At 41.9% G+C, this 26,102-nt stretch overlaps 1 protein-coding gene across 1 annotated transcript in view; it reads left to right on the forward strand.

Moving 5' to 3' along the window:
* The window catches only part of PTCHD1 (patched domain containing 1), a 51,685-nt gene that overhangs the window by 9,001 nt on the left and 16,582 nt on the right, over positions 1–26,102 (forward strand). The gene's annotated exons all lie outside the window — the stretch shown is intronic.

A 26,102-nucleotide genomic window follows, 5' to 3' on the forward strand; every position in this document is an offset into this window, starting at 1 on the left:
CACCCATACTCAAATGTAAACATTTTTTTTAAATCAAACACAAGTGATTTTCCCAGCTGTAGCATCAGTGTTCAACAGATCACCATTCTGATGTTACTTAGCTTCACTCTTCTTAAGAGGGAGCCCAGGATAACAGAAAGACTTGTTCTAAGAGGTGAACTTAAATAAATGATACTGGCACGAAATCAGTGTATCTCTGGTGAGTTTAACAGAGACACTAGAACTGCTAATTTCTCAGCATTGAAAGTGAGATTCCTTTGCCCATTCTTCCATGGGTTACGCGAATTTGTGGATGCCATGGCTTTGTCAATTCCTCCTAATTGTCTCCAGAAAAATTCATCTCAGCTATAGAACTATCATTACAAGTGCTCAAAAAAATCTTTGTGATACTCAGTACCTTAATTTTGTGAGTTTTGCATGGCTGCCTTTTGTTTTTGTTCTTATTCTGGTATAGCATCTAGGCAGGAGGTCATACTGAGTGAAGACTGATTGCTCTTAGACTCTTCAACGTGCCCACACATCACCTGGGCATCTTGTAAAAATACAGATTCTGATTCAGCCTGGGCTGGGAGCTGCAATTCTGAATTTCAAACAAGTTCTCAGGTGACGCTGATGCTGTTGTGAATGGCACGCTGGATTTGGAGTCAGGGAAGTCAAGCTCAAGTCCCAATTCTTCTAACTATGTGACTTTGGGTAAGTCACCTAACCTTCCTGAGAAGCAGGATCCTCATCTGCACTAAGTGTAATAGCGTCCCCCGCACCCACTTATGGTAAAGATGCAATGAGATACGGTATGTGAAGGCACTGTGTATCCTTCTGTAAGGTGTGTTGTTATTGTTATTTCCTCATACGTGCCAGCTCTTTCAGAGCCATTATTGCCTGTTGAGTAAATATACATGTAGCATTTTTTTTCTTTGACCCGACAGGCAATAATGGGTGCTCAGTCTACCTTCTAAATACTCAGATTGGCAATTTGTTGGCCTTTAATGACTCCATCTGAGTCATTACAGACGACTAGATTCATCCTACTGCTGAGCATGCAGCTCCTAAATTCTTAGGCGGGCAGAGCTGTCAGTGGGGATGGGCAGATTGCACTCCAGCTCATCAAGGTGGTTTCTCAGGGCTCAGAACTTCATCCTCATGCTTGACAGGACTATGCATACAAAAGAAGCCTTCACTTCCTGCCCAGGAAAGTGACTGGAATTAAAAGCTCTAGGAGGCTGTGAACTCCTATTTCAAGGTTTTCTTCACCACTGCTTACAGCACAGGCATGCCAGAAAGGGATTCTCCAGCAATTTAGGTGAGAGTGTTGATAATTCTCCTTTCTCACTTAATTTACATGACTACAGTGTTTCCCTGGGAAATCTTGCCGACATAAGTAGATCTGCAAGCACTTCAAAGGGAAGAGTGTCCTCAGAATTGCCAGAGATCAGGAGAACCAAGCAAAGTGATAATTGTTAAGCCCTTTGAAACTGTGAAATGTAAAATTTTGCTGACTAGGGGTTTTAATCATTTAGGTCAGTGCACTTCCCCACCTTCCCCTTTCTAAAATTCCTTTTTATAGGGTTATAAAAGAAATCTGTAATTATTTAGGATCAAAATCAAATCCACCAAAGGAATTTCCTCTGCCTACATTGTTTCTCTATGCCTAAACTCTTCAAACAAAACTAACCTCAGTGTAAGTGAGGATTAGCAGTTCTTCTCAAATTTGAATGTGCTTTCCAATTCCTTGGGAATTTTATTAACATGCATATTCTGATTCAGTAGGTCTGGGACGGCAGGCCTGAAATTCTGCACTTCTAACAAGCTCCCAGGGCTGCTGCTGCTGCTGCTGCTCTGAGGTCTATACTGACTAGAGCAGTGGATTAGTGGACCTGAGGAAACTTTGTGTATCTTGACTAATTACTCAGTGCCATTTAGTTGCCTCCATAATGTAAGGCAGTGGTTCTCACACTTGAGTGGATATCCCCTGGAGGGTTTGTCCAAACACAGATTTTGGGTCTCACACACAGAGTTTCTGATTCTGTAGGTCTGAGGTGGGGCTTGAGAATTTGCATCTCTAACAGGTTCCCAAGGTGATGCTGTTCTTGCTGGTTCAGGGACCCCACTTTGAGAGCCACTGCTATAAAGCATCCTGGTAATTAGCTGCCAGGACTAATTCCAAAAATGCATTCTCTGTTTCTGTAGAACCTGGCCAACACATACAAGCAGGATGCAAAAGTTATTTGTTCAGTGGTTAATTCTGAATGATGCTATAATAGCTATTGTGCAAAGGGTACTACATAAGTCTGAACCTTTTAAGTTTGTAGTTTAAGGTGAGCATATTGGACAGAGGGGCCTGTGCCACTGCCTTTGTCCAGGTGCTAGAGTTTAGGAGAAAGGGGCTGAGAAGAAGAAAGGACACTCTGAGATGGATGGAGACAGATAAGCCCCCTACTCACACACACATACACTGTGGGTGGTATTACTACAATCACTATGTGATTGCCAAAGCTTCCTTTCTTCCAAAGACTTTCCACAGAGGGTCACCTACCATTTGTCTTTGCAGAAATTTTCTTTACATCATACCAGAAGGCACAGAGGGTACAAATAGGAGCTACATGTTGCATTTCTGAGACAAGGACCTAGCTTTGTGGTTACCAGAGGTGAAGTGTCCACGGGGAGGGCCCTGGCAGCTAATGTTCTGTTTCAACTACTATCTGATGTCAGTGCTGTCAAAGCGAGACGAAGTAGAACTGGAGTGAAGTTCAGTAAGTACTGGTTTTGTCATAGTGGAATAAGCATTGTTTCATAGCCCCAAAGTTTTGTGTTTGAGGCTGTGAATCATTAATGTGCCCTTGATTGAGTCACTTAACCTCTCTGCGGTCTCAATTTCCTCACCCATAAAATGGGATCAGCAATATCATCTTCATGGGGTTGGAAGATAAAAGGAGATAATGTATGTGAACAAACTTTATAAAGTGCAATGTGCCTAAAGCAACACAAATCTCATAATATCTGCACTGAACGCACATAATATCTGCACATGTTTGTCTGGGGCAAGAGAAAAAGCTCCTGGGGGTTCCCAGGGGAGAAGAATAAACGCCTTAGTCACTGAGTTGACACATTGTGCATCACCATCTCCGTTTGTAAAAAGTGCCTGTAGAGTCAGTGACTACCTTTTACTAACCAGAAGCTTTGCTGACATGGCCTTATACTTCCAGATGATGTAATATTACATCTGTCTATATTTTTACTTTGAATGACCCAAGGAGAATAAAAAATAGCACATCTGATCATCCATTGTCTATACTTCTAAAGCCTTAGACTTGCACTGTCCAATTCAGAAGCCACTAGCCACATGTGGCTATTTGATTTAAATTTAAATTAATTGAAATTAGAAATTCATTTCCTCAGTTGCACTAGCCACTTTTCAAGTGCTCAGTAGCCACATATGCCTGAAATGGACAGAACAGATAAGGAACATTTTCATCGAGAAAGTTCTATTCGACAGTGCTGCTTTTCATAGATAAAATAACTGATACATCAGATAGCTTAACTAATAAGCAGTGGAATGAAGATTCCACAGGTCTGGCTTCTAAAGCATCATTTAAAAAATAACTACACCAGATTGCCTCCATGAAATACAGAAATAGATGAGTAAGGCATGGCCCCTTTTGTCTGATGGCCTTGAAGTAGTATTTCAATCAGTAACAGAGTAAGGGGGAACTTTCAGTTTCAGCTTCAACCTGTAAAGAGCTTGGAAATTGTCACTCTCATCCTTATAACAAGAAAAACCTACACAAAATGAAAATCAATGACTTTTCTTGGACATGTCGGAGAACTGAGGTCACAGGGCAAACTGCCATCCCAAAATCTGTAGAGGCAGGCACATCCATAGAGATACAGACACAGTCTGCTTACCTGGAGCAGAAGCCTCTGGTAGAAACACTTAAATGGTAATTTTGACAAATTGCTGGAGGCTGAGTGTGGAGTGGTATGAGAGTGACAGACTCCTGGGGGCTGCAGTCACTGTCTTTGTAGGGGGAGGGATTGGGGGCTTACACTTTCTTGGGCTTCCCCTCCAGAAACCCCACCAGATTCCCAAGGTAAAGATCTGACAGGGAGAGTTGGAAGAGTAATCATTGTGAAATCTACCCAGTCTTCTCCATAACATAGGCCTACTCTCCAGGGAAGAGCACTTTGCCAGAGCACAATTCTGAAACTTTATCTTAGGCTCCTCCCCACCGAAGCCCCCATCAGCCTTTCTGTCTTACCTAAGGAGAGGAAAAGAGTCCACAGGTGTCAGGTCTTCAAGAAAATAGATTAGGAGTGTTGCAGCCGGGGAAGGGAGTAGGGGGCAGGGGTAAAAAACTATACCACTGGAGAAATGTTTGAAAGTAATAGCCCCAAGGCACAGGGGCATTACATAATGATAAAGGGGTCAATTCTCCAAGAAGACATGACAATCCTAAACATGTATGTACCTAACAACAGAGCATTAAAATACATGAGGCAAGAACTGATAGAACTGAAAGGAGAAATAGACAAACCCACTACTATAGTTAGAGACTTCACCATTCCTCTGTCAGTAATTGAAAGAACAAGCAGGCAGAAAATCAGTAAGGATATAGAAGACTTGGACTGAAGTAAGCGGCAGGATGTCTAATACTCTGAGGAGAGTCATCATCCAAGTTTTGTAAGGATAGCTCTTATAGAAGTGTAGAGAGGTTAAGTTGGAGAGGCAAGACATTGGAGATATGGAGATCCCCTCCTCCACCCAGGGAACTGCTGTAAGTCTGTAAGCAAGAGGCTTTGAGCAGGATAGCTGCAGAAGGAGAAAAAAGGAGAGATTAGACTACCATTTTCCAAAATGTATTTTAGGAAAGTTTACTTTAATGCTGCAAAAAAATTGGGTTCTGTGACCAAATAACTTTGGGAAACAATGCATGTGGTATCCCCATATCAGATCCTCATATTGAGTGCATGTTAGCATATCAAAGGCTTTAAAAAGTTCCTCTGTAAAGAAATCAATTTAACTCTGTCCAGTTTAGCATTTCTCAAATTTATTTGATCATCAATATTTCTTACTTTTTTGGTGACCTCTATTAATATCTCAATAAACTAATGTGCTTCTGAACACACACTGAAAACACTATCCCCAAAATAGAGAGACTGAATCAATAGGACTTGAGATTGATTGGATTGGATCTGTGAGTAAACAAAGGGGAAATAGTGATATTGGCTTAGAAGTTTCCCACCTGGGTAAGTAGAAAGAGGCTGATGCTGTTAACCATAAGAGGAAACAGGTAGAAGAACTAATTTGGAGGAAAAAATTCAACTGTTGGATATATACCGGTTGAAATATTGACATAATATATATTTGCAAATCTTCAGGAGGCAGATGGAAATTCAGATCTGAAGTTTGGAAGAGATGTGAGGTATTGATGTGAACTGGGGATTGGTCAGCACATAAAGGTGACAAGCCAAACCATGGAGGTGGAATTCATTGCCCAAGAAGAGTGTGTTTGAATGTGACAAGATTAGAAGTGCCAGGGACAGAATCTTGAGTAATATTAAATTTATAAGGTAGGCAAAGGTAGAAGAGTCAGTTAGATGAACACTGGAAAGCTAGGTTGAGAAGTAGGAGGAGAGGAGAAAGTTGTGTTATGGAATTCTTCAAGGGACAGAAAGAGGGTTTCAGGGTTCCTCACATTTATTGAATGCCTTTGTTTGCCAGGCACATAGTAGAGGATGCAGCAGTGAAGAAACCACATCCATACCTTATTGGAGCCTACTGGATTCCCATGAAAATCTCAACATGCTTAATCACTTAGATGTTTTTAAAGTACTACTTTGACCCCCCATTATTGACTTAACCTATGTATCTACTGAGAGTTTAAGAAAATGAGGACTGAAAAGTAGCCATTGGATTTACCTGCTTAGAAGTCATTGTTGAGTTTTGGTTGAGTGCTGGGATAGAGTCTAGACTACAGTGGTTTGAGAAGTGAGTAGGAGGTGAGAAATGAAGTTAGCAAGCATGAATCACTCTTTGAAGTGTAGTTGGAGACAGCAAATGTAAAGAGCTCCTTAAAGAAGGGGAAATGTGACAGAAGTTGGAAGGGAAATGGGGTCAATGAGGCCTTTTTTTTTTTAATATGGGAGAGACATAAGTATATTTCAAAGCTCATGGGAAAGAACTAGTAGAAAAAGTTAAAGGACATGTGAGAAGAGGGAATAAACAACACTAGGAAGAAGGAAAGGAAAGCCAGAACTCAATGAAAGGGATTGATCTAAGAGAGAGGGAGGGACTTGGCCTTGATTTTCAAAGGTGGGGAGAATGGAAACAGATATATGTGAGTATTTTTATGGATATGGTAGCAGTAAGTTGAGGGTAATTTTCATCTGATGGCTTGGGGTTTTCTCTGCAAGATAGAAAAGAAGGTCAGTAGCTGAAAGTGAGTTTTGTCAAGTGCTAAAGAAAGTGAGCATTTGTCTAATATCTATGGGCTTGGAGGCCAATTGAGAAGGGAATGAAAAGAGACTAGGTAGTAAATTGGAAGCAATCTCTTTCCCAGAATTTGGGTATGAAAGCTAAGAGACAGTCTCTCCTTCCCTTTTGTCTCAAGATGGGCAAAAGTATAGAGAAGAAATTGAAGTGGAAGTGAGAGGCAAGTTGAGAGAGTTCACACTGGATATATTTAAATTTCGGAAGAAGAATATGGATTAATTAGAAGGAAAGATTTCTTAACTCCAGGAGTTGTTTGGCATTTGAATGGCTCATCAGAGGAGACTAAAATGACCTAGAATGGTTCAAATAGACATCAGTATGGTGTGACCTCCATGGGTGACACAGTCTTTGAATTCTGTCACATATCTCAGCGGTCCTCAACCCTGGCTACATGATAGAATCACTGGAGGAATTCAAACATGCCATGCCTAGGTCTCACACCCATAGATTCTCATTCCACTGGTCTGGAAACGGGGTCCCCTACTCCAAATGTCCACAGACTGGCAGCAGTAGCAGCAGCAGCATCCTCTGGGACCTTGTCAGAACTGCAGAATCCAAGGCTTCACCCAGACCTACTAGATCAGAATCTGTATTTTTACAAGATCCCCAATTGATTTGTATACACATTAAAGTCTGAGAAATGCTGGACTAAAGCATGGTCTAGAGTGGAGCCAGACATGGATACTTTTTTAAAGCTCCCCCAGGAAATTCTAATGTGCAGCCAGAGTTGAGAACCACTGCTACATAGAAAAAAAGATACTTTTAAAACTGTATTAAGCTTATGTGATAAAATGCATAGTATGCTACATGCACACACACACACACAGAGTGCATGTAAAAACTAGTGACATCCAAATAAGGCCTATAGTTGAGTTAATAGTATTGTACCAAAGTCAGTTTCATAGTTTTGATCATGTACTATGGTTATGTAAGATGTTATCATTAGTGAAGCTGGGTGACAGATACACGGGAACTCTGAACTATATTTACAACTTCTTGTGAGTCTTAAATTATTTTAAAATAAAAAGTTAAAAAGAAAACATTTTAAGCTAAGACAGATCCTGCCTAGGATGAGGAGCAGCTGTTCTCCATCATCATCTAAGAAATAAACAGGCTCCATCATTCATTCGGAAGGGAGCCATTGGAGGATTTAAAGCAGAGGGATGACAGGTTTGGATTTGTGTTTTAGAAAAATAAATCTGGTGGCAGTTTGGAGGATTGACTAAAAGCAAAAAATATGAGTTAAGAAGCTATTTCTGTTGTCCAGATAGATTATAAGGGCTAGAACCAAATCAGGAGCAATGGAAATGGAGCGTGAGAGGACGGATTTGAGATATTTTGGAGGTAAAATCAACAGGATTAGATGAATAATTCAAGGATTGTCATCTTCGGCTGTGTGTATAGGTCCCTGGGAAGCTTTTTAAAAATACAGATGCCTGAGCCCTCAGTAAGAGATTCTGATTTAAAAGTATGAGAGTGGGCCCAGGCATCTGAGTTGGTAGAGTTCCACAGGTGGTTCAAGTGGGCAGGGTTGAGAGCAGCTGGCTCAGGCTGAGGAGGCGGGAAGTGCAGGGTAAACCTCACAGGTTTTCAATCCAGTAGTGCCTGGAACCAGCAGAGGATGAGGAGGAGGCAGCAAAGAGACAGCCAGGATAAATTAGGGAGGTAGCCCTTCTTCTTCCACTTGTTTTATGTTGAGTAAAATCGCAACACTTTGAGTTAAAATGTGTAAATCCATAATCCTGGCAACCTAGCTATCTTCCCATGGCTTATCTAAACAAATATATTTTTAAATGAAAATAAACCTGAGTTCAGTTGTTTGTGCCATCTAAATAACCTCAGCTTATTAAAACAATAACAACTTTCTGTTTACCCAAAAATTTGAAATATTTATACAAACAAAGAAATCTTCAGGAGACTGGGCTAAATGCTTTGGGAACAAGATGAAATTCCTTGTTTTTACTGCTGTTAGCCCCTCCGCATATTCTGGACAGCCTCTCCCAACCTTTCTCCTAAATCCGCCCAGGTACCGTTCCCATCGTCCACCATGCAAGTTGTTCATTTTGGATTGGTTGGTTTTTGATCCTGTGAGGCCGTTTTTTGGAATCCATCCAAACACTGCAAAAGGTGTGGAGTGTGGTCGCTCCTGCCCCTACTCTCCTGGGTCAGCAGGGCGGCAGATGCAGCGAAGCCAGCAAAGTCAGCACTCTCTGCTAATAAACCCCCAGATTCCATGGGAGGGGTTCTGGGAACGTACACCATGCCCTCAGAGCCTCAAGCGGGAAGTGGCCGATGGCTAATGGATTGTCTTTTACAGGGTGACCTGCCAAAGGCACTAGTCTCCGCCTCATAAAAACGCTCTGGGGTTTCCCCACTGAGAGTTGCTTGCTGCCTATGGGATCTCTCTTTATAAAGTTGTGTGGAAAGCACCATAAAAATTTTTCCATTTCAAAATGGTCTGCTCTTTAGCATTTCAATTTTCACCTTTAAGGACATTTTTGCCCCTTTTTTAACTTAAAAAGAGAAGTTACAAAGCCCACTAATATCCATTATAATAATGCATAAACACCTTGTAACATATGATAAGTACATTGCAGAGTTTAACAATTATTTAAATGGTAAATGTGAGATAGAAAACATTAAGGTGGCATTTACAGGGATATTTCTGTGTTCCAGGTTCTTCTATTTTATATCTCAGCTTTCTACTAGCTATGTTATTTACAAGGTAACAGAGTAACACCTAAGCTCATCCATTTCTTAAACGAACCCAAACTTAGTTTGAGATCTGCAGGCTGGTTTATATTGATGCGGATAAAGCTACTTCAGCTTGGAAAAGGAAAGAGGAAATGATAGACTGAGAATTTTAAAATCTCTTTATTCCTAATTCCAACATCCTGGTCTTTCTAGAACTGCATATATTAATATCTGCCTGTGTATTCCTTTGAGAGCTGGGCTGGAAAAGCATTGCAGTGCTGTTTTGTTTTGTGTTTAAATTGCCACAGCATCTTTACTTTCAGACATAAAAGTACATATACTCGTTGTAACAATCATCTTTTCCCATCTTTTCTGGTTCCTCTTATTTGTTTTTTGGCTTTTTTCTTTGTTTGTTTTGCTTTGTTTTCCCGATTCTTTGAGAACTAGCTAGTACTTTTGCTTGATTGCCTCTCAATATTTAACTAGGTTTCGGGACATGCAAGTGGAAGCTGTTTAATGCATGCTAGTGATGTCAAGGCGATTGGACAAGAGTGTGTTGGCTTGTCCAAGAATTCTCTGTCTTGAGTGTTGTGTGCCTGGACTGTGCTGGGAGTGGGGCTGTAACAAAGAATAAGACTCAAAGAGCTGAAAGAAGATGTGCTTGCACATCATGTGGCAAGGGATGAGACAGATGTGTCCACACAGAGAGGACCAGAGAGGACCTCATCTGCATATCCAGAGCAGGCTCCCTGGAGGAGGTGATGCCTGACCTGAGCCCATCACTCCTCGCAAGTCCAAACTCCTAGAAGGGAGGGCTGGGGACTGCAACTTGGCTTCCCACTATGCAGCCCTTTCTGAAGCAGCCCCAGTTTCTTATTACTGCCGATCTGCAGCAGCTTCTCCCCCCAAATCAAGGACAGGGCTCTAAAAAGTGCCCTGCATATCTTTCCTGCCTCATATCAAATAAGGTACTGCAGAATATCGTGTTTAGTCAACCCTGCCATCATGCCTCCCACAAAAAGAGAAATGCTGCTTCTCACAAAGAATAAAACCCTCACATCATGAGACAGGCAATTGCTCCATGACAAGATCACCACTAGACAGCCAGGAAGAATATGGGATTTCTAGGCATTAAATTAAACCATCATGTGCCTCAGGAATAGAAACTCATGGGCAAAGGTACCAGCTACACTTTCTGATTGAGATGGGGAGAGGTTCCAACATTTACTAGGAACCTATGATGTGCTCTTCTGCTAGGCACTCTATCTACGTTGTCTCATTCGGAAATCAACATCACTTCTAGAGAGTAATCCCATTTTGATGATGAGGAAACTGAGGCTCAAGAAGGGAGATTACTACCTGATAAAGGTAGTCACTAATTTAATTGGATATGAACAAAAGTCTGTATGACACCAATGTCAGGCTCTTTCTAGAATGCCAGGCTGCCTCTGGAGTTCTTCTTCCTTGCAGTCTTGTAAGGACTTGTAAAGCCAGTCTCACTTGTCTTGAAGTTAGATATTCTCCTGCAAATCAGTAAAGAAAAGACAAAACAACCCGACAACCAAAGGGGCAAAAGGCTTGAATAGGCACTTTGGAAAAGAGGATAGCCAAATGGCTAATGAGCACTTGCAAAGGGGCTTAGCTTCAGTTATCATGGAAAGGCACGTTAAAATCAAAATGAGATGCCAGTACAAACCCGCTAGAATGGTAAAAATTAAAAAGACTGATAATATCAAATGTTGCTGAGGATATGGGGCAACTGGAACTCTCATACCTTGCTGATGGGAATGTAAAATGGTACTATCACTTTGGAAAACTTAAACTAAATATATGCCTACTCTCTGACCCAAAATTCCACTCCTGGGTCTATAAACCCAGTGATATGCTGAGGCTGGCTCCTACTGGCTCCTGAAAGCTGATTGAACACATCTCTTCCTAATGTACATCCCCTTGGTAGCTTTAAAATGGCCATGGTGAGGGTATTAACAAACACTTACAAATCAGGGACATTTTTGTTAGAAAACTTGTGGTTAAACATGTACCAACATGCCGCTGTACACACCTGAGAGAAATGAGTGCATATATCCACCAAAGGATTTGTACAAGAATGTCCATAGCAGTTTTATTTACAAATACCCCAAACTGGACACAACCCGAAAGGCCCACCAGCAGGAAAATGAAAAAATAAATTGTGTTATCTTCGTGCAATGAAATACTACACAGCAAAAATAAATAAAAATAACAAACTACTGATAAACACAACATGGATGAATCTCATAGGCCATGGGTTAAGTAAAAGAAGGTAGACACAAAAGAGTACATATTGCATGTTTCCATTTATTGGAAGCTCAAGAATAAGCAAAGCTAATCAATGTTGATAGAAGTCAGAATAATTTTCCTCTGGGGGTTGTGGGGGTATTGACTAGGAAGGGATATGAGGGGGCCTTTTGGGCGCTGTTGATGTTCTGTGTCTTGATCTGAGCAATGTTTATAGGTATGTACATATAAAATTCATTGAGCTGTACATTTAAGAAATGTGCACTTTACTGTATATATGTTATATTTCAATAATGAGCATACACACACACATTCTATTCGGTGACCTTGTTAATAAGGTGGAAGAGTTAGACTACTACCCCAGCAGTGCAGAGCATCCAACAATGGTGATTACTGACAAGAAGAAAGGCAGCCTGAATCTTGGCAGACAAATCAGCTCAGTTTTACTGACATCCGACACACTGCCATCATGGAGACTTGAAACACCTGTACTGGGAGCAGTGCCGATGCATGAAGAATTTGCCTCCACCAGCACATACTCCCCAGGCACATCACTGCCTGGGAAGCAATCCAGTGAACACATCAGCTGTCTCTCCCACACACCTACCACCATAACAGCAGAAATCCAGAAATGTAAAGATAGGGACTCTTATCCAACTTGGGCAATATTCCAGCAATGTTCTCAATAGAGAACACTGAAGCCTGAGACCTTACCTGCTGAGATGTTCCAGAAAGATGTGAAGAGGCTGCTGACTGTGTCCGAGTATTTTTTCAAATAAAGTAAAAGCCAAAGAAATGCCTGCTTCCTTTATCATCAGCAAGAAGAAAGATGACAGATCATGTCTTCTCACAATCTCTATTCCTGGCAGGATGCAGGCCTAAGCCCTCCTTGAGGAGTTATGGTGCATTCTTGTCCTCAATATACCTTGGACCCAACATGTGATTAGCTTTAAGTTTTAATGAAAAGACTCGTCTATGCCCCAAATGAAGGAGAAGTACAGTTGATAGCATCTAGCCATTTACATTCATGAACTTATCAGAGCCACTTGAGAAATATTTGTTGCATACCTACTCTATGCAAGTTGGCATCATCAAAAAAATGTGTCCACCATCAAGAGATTGAGTATGAAGAGAAGCTGAAAAGATCCCAACTTTACTCCCTAAGCGTTGAGTTTTGTTTTATTTTTACATAACCATATTTGAATACACAAGAAATTGGAGAGTTGATCTTAGAATAGTTTAGTGTTTTGAGGACACTAAGAAGCTCTAATTCTGGAAGCTTTGAACGTTATTACACATTTTAGTTTAGGTTCCCCCAGAAGCCAACCTTGAAACAAGAAATCAAGTAAAGTAGTTTATTAGGGAGGTAAAGGGCAACCAGAAGGGGAGCAGGGCAGTGAGACATAAAAGAGAAGGAGCCTAAAAGGGTATGTGATCAGGCAAGCCATGGCTGTGGGCAACTGGAGCACAACCCACTGGAGAAGCTCTGGGAACCAGTTTGAAACACGCTTACCCGTAAGGAAAACCACTCATGGGGAGGGAGCTGGGTATTTATATGCCAACTCCCATCTGTCAGTGGTTGAGGTCTGCTCCCAGGGGATGTTAATTCCCTAGAACTCTGGCCTGCCAAGCAGATGGCAAAGTGGGCTTTCTGACAAAGAAGCATAGGTGCTGGCATTCAAAGGCAGGCAGGTGGGCTCTCAAGAGGTAAGGGCTAGAGGATATGAGCAGGGTGCCAACCGCATCTGCTACAGAGGAACTTAAAGCAATTGGCCAAGAACTTCTGTACTTCTATGGTCTATGACTGCACTTGAGAAGCGTACATACAGAAAAGTCCAAGGCCACACATCGGCTAGATCTGCACATCTATAAATCTACAATTGATAGATGACACATTAAGACCCAAACCTGGAGAATGCAGTTCAAATGCTTAATCGGTAGTGGGGATGTAAAAGTTGTCATCAAATTCTACTACCTGGCTTACTCCCAGGGCTAAGCTGTCCAGATCTGTAAAAAGGTAGAGATGTCAACCTTCTGCCTCCTTCAAGCCAATATGAGCACCGTGGTTCAGACCTTCATTTCACCAATGAAGTACTTAGTGCATTAGTGTTTTATTCCATCTCACTACCTCCACTCTCCAGCCTTCCCAATCCAGCTAGCACACTGCAGACAGAGTGATCTTCTCAAGACACAGTTCTGATCATCTCATCCCCTGTTTGAAGCCCTTCATTGGCTTCCAGTTGCTGCAGGACAGTCTGTCTTCCAAGTTCAGCAGGCAAGGCCTTGTGTGATTTGGACTTTGCTTGCCTCTTTAGCTTTCTTCTCAGTTCTCCCACCAGCCTGAATCACTTCCATTTCCCCTGAAATCCATTTTGTACCTCTGAGACTTTGCCCATGCTATATCTGCCTGATACACTTTCTCCACCAGTTCCATACCCCTATGCCAAGCCTCTGCCCGTGTTTTATTTCTCCTCATTCTTCAAGTGCTAATATAGAAGTCACTTCCTCTAAGAAGTCTTCCCTGGTGCCTGCAAAGTTGGCGTAGGTGCCCCTCCCTTTATATCCTGTACTTCTCCCATTATACAACTCCACGCAGATTTTGTAATTGCCTCGTTGCTTGTCTGTATCTCCCATAGTTTGAATGCCCTATGAGAGCAAAGCCATATCTGTCTTGTTCACATGGCTTGACATAAGATTTACTAATAGTTACTAATAAATATTCATTGAATGGGTGAATGGAAAGATCCTCCCTCATCTGGCCCTTGTCTCCTCTCCAACTTTGTATTTCATTGCACCTCCCAGTGCTACACACACACATTGTGCATGCACACACACACACACACACACACACCAATGTTCTAGACTCCCTGTACCCCCATTACACCCTTCAGCTACTCCTATCATAGAACTGTAACACTTTACTTCACTTTGTGATTTGCCTGTGCTAACCAATTCTGAGAATCTGCCTAAAGTCCCTCCACTAGACTCTAAGTTTCTTGAGGGTAAAACTATGTCATAATGTTCTTTATTTCCCCGGAGTTTATATTAATGTCCAACATAGTATAGACACTTAATACATGGTGAGTAAATGGTTCATTGCTATAATTAGTGATGAAATGCAGAAAACTTTCTCTGCATGACCTCTAACTCCCAACAAAGCAAAAATGCTCTGGCCTCCCACCTGCCACCTGTTTGAAACCCATCACGGACTTCACATCTGCCAGCTTTGAAAAATTTCATCAGCCAAGTCTGTGAGCCACTGTCAGCATTAAAGGAAGATTGAATTACCCAGAGTGACATCTTTGGACGTGAAAGCAATCATTGCTCCTGGCTGGGAGAAGCCACGTGTCAGTGAGACAACCAAGTGGAAGCCATCTGTCAATTCCAGCAGGGCCAGTGTGCTCAGGGCAGGTAGATGGAATGTTCTAAGGGTACTATGGATGCACTCCACCTCTGCAGTAGTGAACAGAACTGGGCTACATGAGAGCTGAATCCCACAAAACATCAGAGCCTTGACATGGAAGGAAGTTGTAATGGCGGGAGGGTAGGTGTGGTTGGTAGTAGTTAGAAATGGAAGGAGTTTTTCCAGATTCCTTTCCCAGAGGCCTATCTGATGACAGGATAGCATCACCTGCAATGGTGCAGGTCCCATCAGCAGTGATGGGTCTGCAAGTCAAGGGATTTCCATCTCATGACCACTCTGAGGCATAAATGGATGAAGTCACATCAGTGCTCACATCCTCTCAGACACTCATAGATAGAGAGAACATCCTGCATTGCTTGTGATGGTCCCACTTTATGCCTGCTGTTCCTCTGAAATTAATAGTGCTCTCTTGCACTCTCAAAAGTGTTCCAGTTTGTATGATAAATTATATTTATCACCCTACCCACGACAGCATTAACAGCAGGGGCAGAATCTTCAAATAGACATGACATTGGATATAGACACATGGGAGTTTTTATATTAGTCTCTAAACTTTTCTGTATTTTTAAAAAACTTTTCCCCTCGAAAAAAAGAAATCTAACAAATACACAAGAAAAATTTAAACTACTCTATAATTAAGCATAACACATAATTAATTCAGTACCCAATCTCCTACCTAAATTGTTTCTCTGTTCTTATATTTTTTGGATTATAGTCTAACCATATCCATTTGTCTAATGAGATCAGCCATTTGTCTGCAGTGTGTAAGCGACAGGGCTAAATTCAATGTCATCTGTTTATTTAAGATGGAAATGATATGCATGTAGCACAGTAGCCTTTGGGTACAAATGAAGTATCATTCAATGTCACAAGAGAAAATATAAATCAGCAAGAAGGAACAAACACTGAAGGTTCAGTCAGCACATCTTTGTTGGGCTTCCTCTATGTGCCAGGGATACAGGGCAGAGTGACACAGTCCTTGTCCTCATGGAGCATATATATTCTAGTGTTAAACTGCCTTTGGGGAGGAGTGGTACCCAAAGTCCTGTAGCACCCCCAACTTCAATCTGATGTTTTGCAATAAATCCCCAAATTGCCAGCCCTTTATATTAATATGTTCTATAAAGTATTTTTTTTTTCCTTGTTTGTGTGTTGGGGGAGAGTCACATAGGTAACATACAAGATGCAAAAGATGCTATTTGGACTGATGAAAGTCTTGTCTCTTCGCACATCTGTTTTCCTCACCTCCAGCTGGTTGCATGTGCTCATCATTGGTAACGGGGTTGTGGCTTCTCTCTGAGTTCTCTATTGTAGATATCTGGCATTTTCTGGGCCTCACTGTTCAGTATAGGTCAGTCTTGCTGCTTCTCCTAGGCTGCTTTGTTATGTTTTACCCCTTGACTTTGCTACGTCATCACGACTTTTAACTCATAACTACCGCTAACCATCTCATGCTGAGGCTTGACTGTGCTTAAGCCTAATACCCCAAAACAAGTTTATCAATATCCAAATGGCCAAAGCAGAGAGATTAGGGAGTAAAGTCTTTACTTTGCCAAGGGAACTTCCATTAGGGGCCAATCTTCTGAGCCCAGGATTTAAATCTGGGCTGATCACTTACTAAATTTGTGACCATGGGCAAGTTATTTAAGCTCCTTGAGGCTCAGCTTCCTAACCTGTAAATGTGATTTAACACCTGCCTCCCTGAGTTGCTGTGAGGATTAAATGAGAGGATAGATGCAGCATTCTTTGCATCTTTGTAGGCACTTAATATCTTTTAGTTTCCTTGTTTCACCTCCACCATAGTTCCCTGCCTGGTCTGATGTGCACAGCAATCTGCCTGGGCAGTGAACCTGAAAAAGGGGGGATGGTTTTAGGCTGGGAGCTTATTCTGAAATTAGGGAATGCCAGCTTGTAAACACATACTATCCAGCTGTTTTCTTCAAATATTTGTATTGATGCATGCTATTAACCTCATTTACTCGTTAGTCTCTCAGTAAAGATGTGAGCAAAAATCTGTCACCTTTACATTTCATTGCATATACTTTTCAAGAACTGAGGAAGTTCTTCTATCAGTTAAAGAAAAACAAGCTAAGGGGAACAAGGCAAAACAGAGGATAAAAATGGGGTTTTTTGCTTCTTCGTTTTGTTTTTGCTAACAAACCTTTACTGGATACCACTTGTGTGTCAGAGACTATATTGAGCAGTTTAAAATAAATTTTCATTGACCCTCCAACAATCCTAATGAGATAGGTGCTATTATTGTCCCCATTTTACAGATGAGGAAACCAAGGCACAGAGAGAGCTGTTAAGTAACATCTTAGTGTCCAGGATCATATATCTACTAAGTGCCAAATCTGGCAGTCTGTATTCTCCACGCCACACTATGCCACCACTATTAGAACCTCCCAGAAGTGTCAAGGCCCTAGCAGGCTGAATCACAGAAACTATCATAGCCTTGACCATTTGCTCTATAGGACCTCTTTTCAGATCTGGAAAAGAAGGGCAGCAGCTGAGACACTCCTGTGATTTTTAAGGTCAGTAGCTTTGTATGAGAACCTTGAGAACAGAAAAATTATTCCAGAAAAAAAAATGCGCTCTCAGGTAACACACTTTTATGGATTACATCAAGGACTTGCTCTTGTAAAGCTCGTGGTCCATCATTCAGGATGGACCATGTCATTAGGTGGAACTTATTTCTTGTTTCTTCTTTCATCAGCCAAATTTTCATTGTTCTCAAGCTCAGTGCCTGTTAGAAGCTTAGTAAATCTTTTGAAGGAAAAAAAATTGCCAAGGAGCTCATCTGATGGAGACACTTGTTCATAATTTTGTAGATTTAACATTGTTATTAATTATTTACACTTTCAAATATTTCAGGGATGTGGGTTATATGGCATTTTTATTTTTTTTTCTTAAGCTGAAACTGCTAAAAGTGTGAATTCCAGTTGCATGCAATGCCTCATACCCACATTATCTGCAGCCTTGTTCTTGCTTGTGGAAAAGGGAGTGAGTGGATATGTGAGAATTTTCCTGGCCCAAAACTGTTGTCTTTTTCCTAAAAGCCTGTCCTGGTACCACCCAACTGTCACTTGGAAAACCAAATAAAATTGCCTGAGACCCCCCTAGGGGAGCTCCAGTTCAGACAGGACTCTTGAAAAGGAGGAGGGGCTAGGAGGAGGGAAGAACAGACCCTCACTGAAGGTCCGTTAGGTGAACCACATAAAATTGCCAATATTGAAACACTTTTTTACCTATAGAAATGGCAATTTCATGTGGTTTAACCCAATACTAAATGCCAGGCCAGACACCCTTGATATGTTATCACACTTTATCTGCATAATAACCCTATGAAACTATATAATGAAACTGAATTAAATGCCTAAAGTCATTGTCTTAGTTTGAGTTCCCCCAAAAGCTGACCCAGACTCCAGGACTCAATGTGAGTAGGTTATTTGGAAGCCAACCCCAGGAAGCACTGGTAAGAGGACGGCAATGTGAGACAGGGAAGGGAAGCAGTAAGTTATAGGGACATTGTCAAGCCAGTTACTCTGTGGGCAACTGGAGCCTAATCCTTCTGGGGAACTTTGGGAAACAGCGAGGAACACATGCCGCAGAGTCACCCCACCTTGGGGACGTGGGAGCTGGGCTGTTTATACACAAACTGTTTTTAGTCATTGGTCCAGGCTGCTTGGCATTGAGATAGTATGTTAATGCCCCAGTAGTTCCACATCAGGCTGGAAGTAGGGCTGGCATGCACTGAAGTGGTGAGGAGATAGGAGCAGGGCTCAGCTGTGTCTGCTATAGTCCCATTGCTAGAACTAACAGAGGCAGGATTTGAACTTGTGGCATACTGACCTCATAACCCGTGTCCTTCCCACTAAAGCAGAAGATGTTGTCAAATCCCGGGAAAGCTCAGGGGCTCGAGGAGCATTGGGAATCAATTCTAGGGTTATATCTAGACAGCTGTAAGACACTAACCAGAGGAGATGCCAATCCATGCTGCCCTGCTGTATGTTAACTACATTAGCGTAGCCCTCTAGAGTTTACACAACGCAGACACATCCATCACCTCATTTGGCCCTCATCATGTCCTTGAGACAGACTAAAATCCATTCACTCACAAGATTATTATATTCATGTGTTTACTCCATAACGATTGAGTATACGTTCCAGGAACTGTTCTAGGTAATGGAGATGTAGAAGTAGACCAAACAGACAAACACTCCGGTATGGGAAAACTCATATTCTAGTGGGAGTAGCAGAATAAAGAAACAAAGAGACATATAATGTAATGTCATATCATAATTGGTGCCATGAAAAACTTAAAACAAGCAAAGATGATGGTGATGGCGAGGGATGCTATTTTTTAAATTGAGGGTGGGGTCAGGGAAGATGATTACATTTGAGCGGGGAAGTGAAGGAAGTGAGGATATCTGGAGGAAAGACGTTTCAGGCAGAATCAAAAGACGGGCAGTGTGACTAGGGCATGGTGAGACACGAGGTTGGAGAGATCAGCAAGGGCAATGTACCATCTTGTTGGCTACAGTTAGGGCTTGAACTTTTCCTCTCAGCACGACGGGGAACCATTGGAGGATTTAGAGCAGGGAAGTGGCATGATATATGTTTTCAAAGGTTCATTTTTTTAATCTCTAACTCATGTGACCAGCAAGACCCAGATCCAGGACTCAAACTGAAGTTTTCTGACTCCTGATTCAGTGCTCTTCCCACTCATGTCCACAGTTCTTCTCCAGACCTGGATGTCCTTGATATCCTGTCTTTTCTGTCCCTTGCATAGTTATTTGCAGTCTCCTGACCAAATCTTGAAATGGCTGTTGCCTGTTCCCCAGGCATTTGGCTTCTTGGGACTTACCTTGCCTCTTGGCCAGTCAGCTCCAACATTCTCCCATTTCTGAGAGCATCCTATCCTCTTAAAGTTACCCAGCAAATCTCATGACCCACAAACTCGCTCAATCAGAGTTTAAGCTTGACCTTGAAAGCCAAGTGAGGACAGCAGGATTAAAAAATAACCATTCTAATCAAAAAGTTTAACTTTACAAATTTCCAGGGGTCTTCATGATATCAAGGAATTTTTTTTGTAATCAACCCCAAGTGAAATTTTCTCCCAAATTATGAAAAAAAGGAAAGTATTGGACCTGTGGTTCACCGCATTCTTTCTCCTCCAGACCAACATGGAATCAGGCAAAAGTTGCAATGAGATATTGTAGTTCCTTTTCCTTCATCATTACTATTTTTTGTTTAGAAAACCTCATATTTATTTGCTTCAAATCCAAAGCTGCATTGTTTTTTCAGCCAAGGCTGCAAAGACAAACAGCCTGTTCGGGGAATTACGATGTGAGGCTGTCTTGGCTGCTTTTAGTGTCAACACCCGCAATAAGAGTGTTTTCCCCCTGGTAAAGCAAGGAGAAAAACAGAAACATTCCACTCTCCCAGACCATCGCTGGCACTACAGGATTGACACAGGTAACCATTTGTCTTTTGTCACTGGAGCAGGTCAGCATGACACCAGGCACACATACAGACGAAGCGTGTGGATAGATAGTCACTTGTTTGACTACATCCACAGCTTAAATTTGGTGTCCTCCAAACATGTAATGTTTCAAAGGCAGAATGATATTTCTGTTCACTTATTAAGGGATGACTAACTTGCTTTTGGCTGCACTACAAATGAATCACGGTAACAATCCCCAACTTGCGACTTCTGGTGTTCTGATGTAATGCATTTCTATTAAAAGAAGAGGAAAGAGAGTGGGTGAGAGTGAGATCATGCAAAGACAGAACATAACACCGAGGGAGCTAGCGTAATTGATGAACTGCGGAGACCAGATCCATCCACTTCAAGGTGTTTGCTTGTGTCCTGGGTGACGAGACCTTGCCAGTCAGTTCCTACCCATTTACAGTGGCAAAATATAGACCCAGATCAAGACCTGGAATTTAGAGGGATTCAGTGAAGAAAACATTTTATTTGGGGGTGAAAAGCAGATATTCCTTGAAAGAATTTTTTAAGCAATTTTGATTTAGTGTCATCTTGAAGGTAATATTTGGGGGCAAATGATATAGGTCAGAAAGGCAAACCAACAACCAGCCTTTTTAAATTGCTTTAATTTAAAAAAGCAGCTTATTTGGGAGTGGCAGAAGGAGGGGATGGGAAGGTGAGACAAGGAAGAGAAGCAGCTGATAAAGGTGATATCATCAGAATGACTCCCCCTGGGGAACTGGGGAACCCCCACCTCCTCTGAGTTCCCCTTCACAGGTGAGGTTGCTGGGGGACAGCTTGAGGTGTTAATTGCCCTGCCTGGCAGAGTGGCCTTCCTGCCTTCCCTCTCCCCATTTTCAACAAGAAACAAATACAAAAAGAACTGAAAGGTATTGTAGAAGATCCTCCGAACTCACAGGTATTTTTCCTATGTTAATCACCACTGAGGAGCAGACACTTCCTTCCTCACAGATCCTTTCTATACTCTCCTCTACAAGGTGCCCCTGCTGTCTTCTGAGGAAGATCTGAGTGTGCCAAGGAGAGCCAGAGAGGAAATTAGACTCTGGCCTGTCGTGACCGGCAGCGCACACTGGCTTTGTCCCAGGCTCTGGCAGAAGGGGATTATAAGAGCCAGTGCCTCCCCAGAATGGGAAATCACTCAGAGAAGGGAATCTTTTTTTTTTTCCTTCAGTAAACCTATTTTCCCTACCCGGCGGTTTTCTTCCTGGGTTTCATCTACTATCAGATGTCGTTGACCTAAAAAGAATTTCAATGTGTTGGAAAAGCATACTTCAAGCAGACGTAATAAATCTCAAATTGATATTTGTTAAGTTAACTTTCTCTCACCCCAGGATCTGATTGTATAGTTTGTGGACGTCACACATCTTAGAATTATGTCGTGTTAGAACCAAAAGGGTCTCTCCGTAAAGATTAGCTAGACCAACCTCCTTTTTTACTGAAAAATCTGAGACCTGAAGAAGTACAGTGACATTCCTAGGGTCTCTGACACTCCTACCTAAGCAGCAGAAGCCAGGCTGGAAGCCAAAACTTCTTATTATTGGATTCCATTGTGCCCCACGGCCTTTTTCCTTGGTGGCCTGTCTTTGAAAAGTTTTATTTGGCAACTGCAGAGGCTGGATGGAGAACAAGAAAAGTCAGTAAGCTCAAAAGCCATCCCCTTCATTCCCTGTTAATATTGCCATGTAATATTGCTCTCTAAAAATGAGGTTTGCCTGTTTGGATTATTTCTGGTCTCTCTTGATGATCCCCAGATCATCAAGTGGGGGATCCCCAGATCCCCAAGTGTGGCCACCCCACAGCTCAGTCATATCCATGGCCGGTCATTTGAACCAGGTGAGCTGACAATTCTTCATTCTTGCCTAAGTCCTCTTCATCCTCACTCAAGTTCTAAAGTTGTGCTGGTCTAGGGCTAAGTGTCCCGCTGTAGAGTGAGGCCTGATTTAGAATCCTGCATCTGCCCTTTACTTACTGGGTCATCCTGGGTAAGTTTTGACATTCTCTAGGCCTCAATTTCTCCAGCTATAAAATGGGAATAATGATTTAATCATTTCCATGGAGTCTTATACTGAATAAATTTTTTAAACTGTATCGAAAGTACTTAGCAGACTGCTGTCATCATTCTTAACCTGAAGGGTGATGAGAACAAAGAAGCTAACAATTTAAACAGTGTGTTCAGAGCCTTAGAATGAATCTCAATTTAACATTCAGTTCTGGCCTCTTTGGCAGCAAATACAATAATAATAAAAAATGTTGTGATCGGGATTGCTGTTGGATTAGGCTTTACTAGTACAGAGCTCTTGGTGGTGTCTACTGTTAAGATCTTCCCTTTGTTTTCAAGGTTGTATCTCTCATGTGTGTGATTTTCCATGTGTGAGTGTGAGCACTCTAAATTCAGGGAAATTATCCTATTATTGACAACACAGTAGATTTAATGAGTACTTATTGAATGTGTGTTGAGTGAATAATCCAAAATCTACACATTGTTATAGAAACATGGATTATATATTGATTCACATGACAAATTCAGACTATATGAGGGGTCAGAACTATTACTTTGTCATTTTCCCCTCCTTTTCTGAGAAGAGGGGCTCTTGCCTAGCTCGATAATATGCTCGCATGGATTAAGGCTGTCCACTTTGTGGATTGAGGTGTCTTGGTCACCATTTCACTATCATGCTTTGATGTCTTCCTGTCTTTCTTTCCCTCTTCTGCCCCCAAAAGCAAAGATTAATTTAAAGGCAAAGATGAAGTCACTGTAAACTAACTTGTCATCGTTTTTACCTTCTTTTTCTTTTTCAGTGCAGAAATTACAAGTAAATATAAAGCAAAAAAAAACAACAACATAGCTTCGATCTCTGGCTTCCTCTTTCCCCTGTGAATATATCTCATAATACCTACTGATGTCTCTACTGTCCTGGTTGGGGCTCCTTTAGGAAAGTAAACTAGGGACTTCTAAGACCCTATACAGGTAGATGTCCAGGTAGCATGTGCAGTGTCTCTGCCCATGGCTATGTGGACAGCCAAGAGTAGACTGTGTGTGTACTTTGTGTGTAGTCATAAGAACCAAAGATCAGAACTGAGTAGTTTCAGAAGTTACAGAAGGGGGCCTCAATTCTCCTTTCCCATGTCTCTTATTATCCTCTCACCTATTATCCCACAGTAGAATCCCACAGACTCCCCCTGCCGGCTGGGTGGCCTCAGCCAACACCTCCTCTCTGGTTGCTTTGTCACTCAGCATCTCCCTGCTACTCAGAAGCAAGAGTGACACATGTTCTATCTACCCACCTCTCCATTGGAAATTCAAAGCAGCTGCATCTCACAGCAGCTCTGGTACTGAGAGTTAAGAAACGTCCCTCTCAAACTTCAGTAAGGTTCTCATTTTCCAAGCCTCCCTTCTATGATGTGGTCATACAAGGGTTAACATAGTGTCCGCTTTCTTTGGTCTGTGGTCCCAGGGGTCATAGCAGTAGATCTGCAGAGTTGGCAGATCATTAAATAGTTTACAACTCCCCACCCAGCAGGGCGTGGGTTGCCTTAGAGAATGGATGGAAAATATCCCCTTGCTATAATTGGGTTCAGCCCTGTGGCTTAACACCATCTTATTCGGCAATCTTTTTCTCTTGACATATTTAGTAATCACTCTAAGGGAGATTTATTAGACTGTTCATGGGAACAAACAATGCACTAAATGTTACACGTATGCATGCTTTCAATACCACTCCTTTTCTAGCCTATTCTGAATCTGTCCCCAAAGTCTTTCTTTTAACTCTTATCAAAACTCTCTCTTGTCTTTAAATTCCTCTTGGTTCTTCTCTCATCCAAAATAACCTTTTATATTTTGGAATTTTTGTGTAGTTAAGAGTTCCTTTAATCAAAATTCATTGAGCCATGCTTAGAAAAGAATGGATGAAACCACACTCACAGTTTAAAACCATTCAAGACATTTTGCTCATCATTAATCCCAAAACATCAAAACAAAAATTTAGCATATGATTAGAGTTTTGTGAAAATAGTCTCCTAGGTATCTCTGTGAGATCGTGTGTGTGTGTGTGTGTGTGTGTGTGTTTGTGTGTATCAAGGAAAGAACTCAAAATATTTCAGTCAAATGTGATACAGTGAAGTGTTTCCTGAACCTGAGAGTTGGTGCCCATGAGGAGATTTGGGGGAGGGAGCCCTGAGAATTAGGATTAACGACTCATGCTCTGGGCTAACTAAAGGACTCTGACAGCTGGTGCACCTCAGACATTTTCAAAAAGCATAATAAATATCCCACTCACCCTGGCACATGCACAGCAAAATGTCTTAGGAAATAATCCATCTAGGGCAGATTTAAGAGAAAATATATCAGGGTCATGGAGACGCTCAGAAGGTTATGTGTTATAATGGCACAGCCACAGTATGGCAACTCTGGATGTTAAGCTTTATTCCCTTTAGGCACGAAATGTTCTACTTCATTCATCAGATATGCAATGATGGCTATCTCTGCTCTTGGGAGAGCCCACTCAGTGCTAGGCACGGTCCTAAATGCACTCATTTACCTAACACTCAACTACATGTCAACCATTGGTCTCATTTTGCAGACTGACCGTATTTCACAGAGATAAGGCCTTATTTTTCTCACCTTACACTGTAGATTACATACACTCCTACATATCTGAACTTGAGCACTTGTGATTTTTTAGGGGTGGGGCAGTAAAAGCACAAGTTCAGGAATTAGCTGCTAGCAAGAACCTTCCTTCAGCTGCTGGCATTGCCAGCCTAGAGGTGTAGGGTGAGGGGCTAGGAGCATAGGTTCTGGAGCCAGACTGCCTAGTATAGTCCAGCTCTCTCTCTCCCTATGTGTGTGACCTTGGGCAAGTGACTTGGCTTCTCTGTGTCTCAGTTTCCTCATCTGTAAAATAAGGCTAGTACTTGTACCTACTTCATAGTTTCTTGTAAGGATTAAATGAATGAATCTGTATAAAGGGCCTAGAACTGTGCCAGGCATGTAGTCGGGGCTGTTACATGAGTGCTTGTATTCCCATGTGCACTTCGATCACAGGCATACAGAACCCGGGCATGGCAAATTTGACTTAGGGCGAGGTATGTGGAATAAATCGCACTGTACTCCTTTAGCATGATTACCATGTATCCCAGCCAGGCTCTTGCATTTACAGCTCCCTTCCCACATAAGCAGATGAGGAAAGCCAGAGAATACGAGGGCCCTCAAGGTGAACCTCTTGTCTTTTACAGCACAGAGTGATTGAATTGGATGGAAATCATTTAGCTGCCCTACAAATTGGCAACAAGGGATGGGCCTGCAGAGGGCCTCTGCACTCGGAATTGCACCTTAGTTCACGTTTTACATTACATTTTCAGGAGGGAGAGTGAATGGTGGACCTATATAAGATTTTCAGACATTTATAGACCAACTGAGTCACAAATAACCCAACATCTGGGAATAATGTTGGTACTTTAACCCAGAGCTTCTCAAACTTGAGGTATGTCAGAATCCCCTGGCGGGCTTGTGAAAACCCAGACTCCTAGGCCCCACCCCAGAGATTCTGATTTACCAGGTCTGAGGTGGGACCTGAGAATTTTCATTTCTGACAAGTTCCCAGATTGTGCTGATGCTGCTGGTCCAGGGACCACACTGTGAGGACCACTAGTCAAATGTGTGTTTTGCATCCTTACTATCCATTTCTGACGTAAGGTTATAACATTTA

The sequence above is a fragment of the Diceros bicornis genome, chromosome X (assembly GCF_020826845.1).
Source record: "Diceros bicornis minor isolate mBicDic1 chromosome X, mDicBic1.mat.cur, whole genome shotgun sequence".
NCBI classification, from domain to species: Eukaryota; Metazoa; Chordata; class Mammalia; order Perissodactyla; family Rhinocerotidae; genus Diceros; species Diceros bicornis.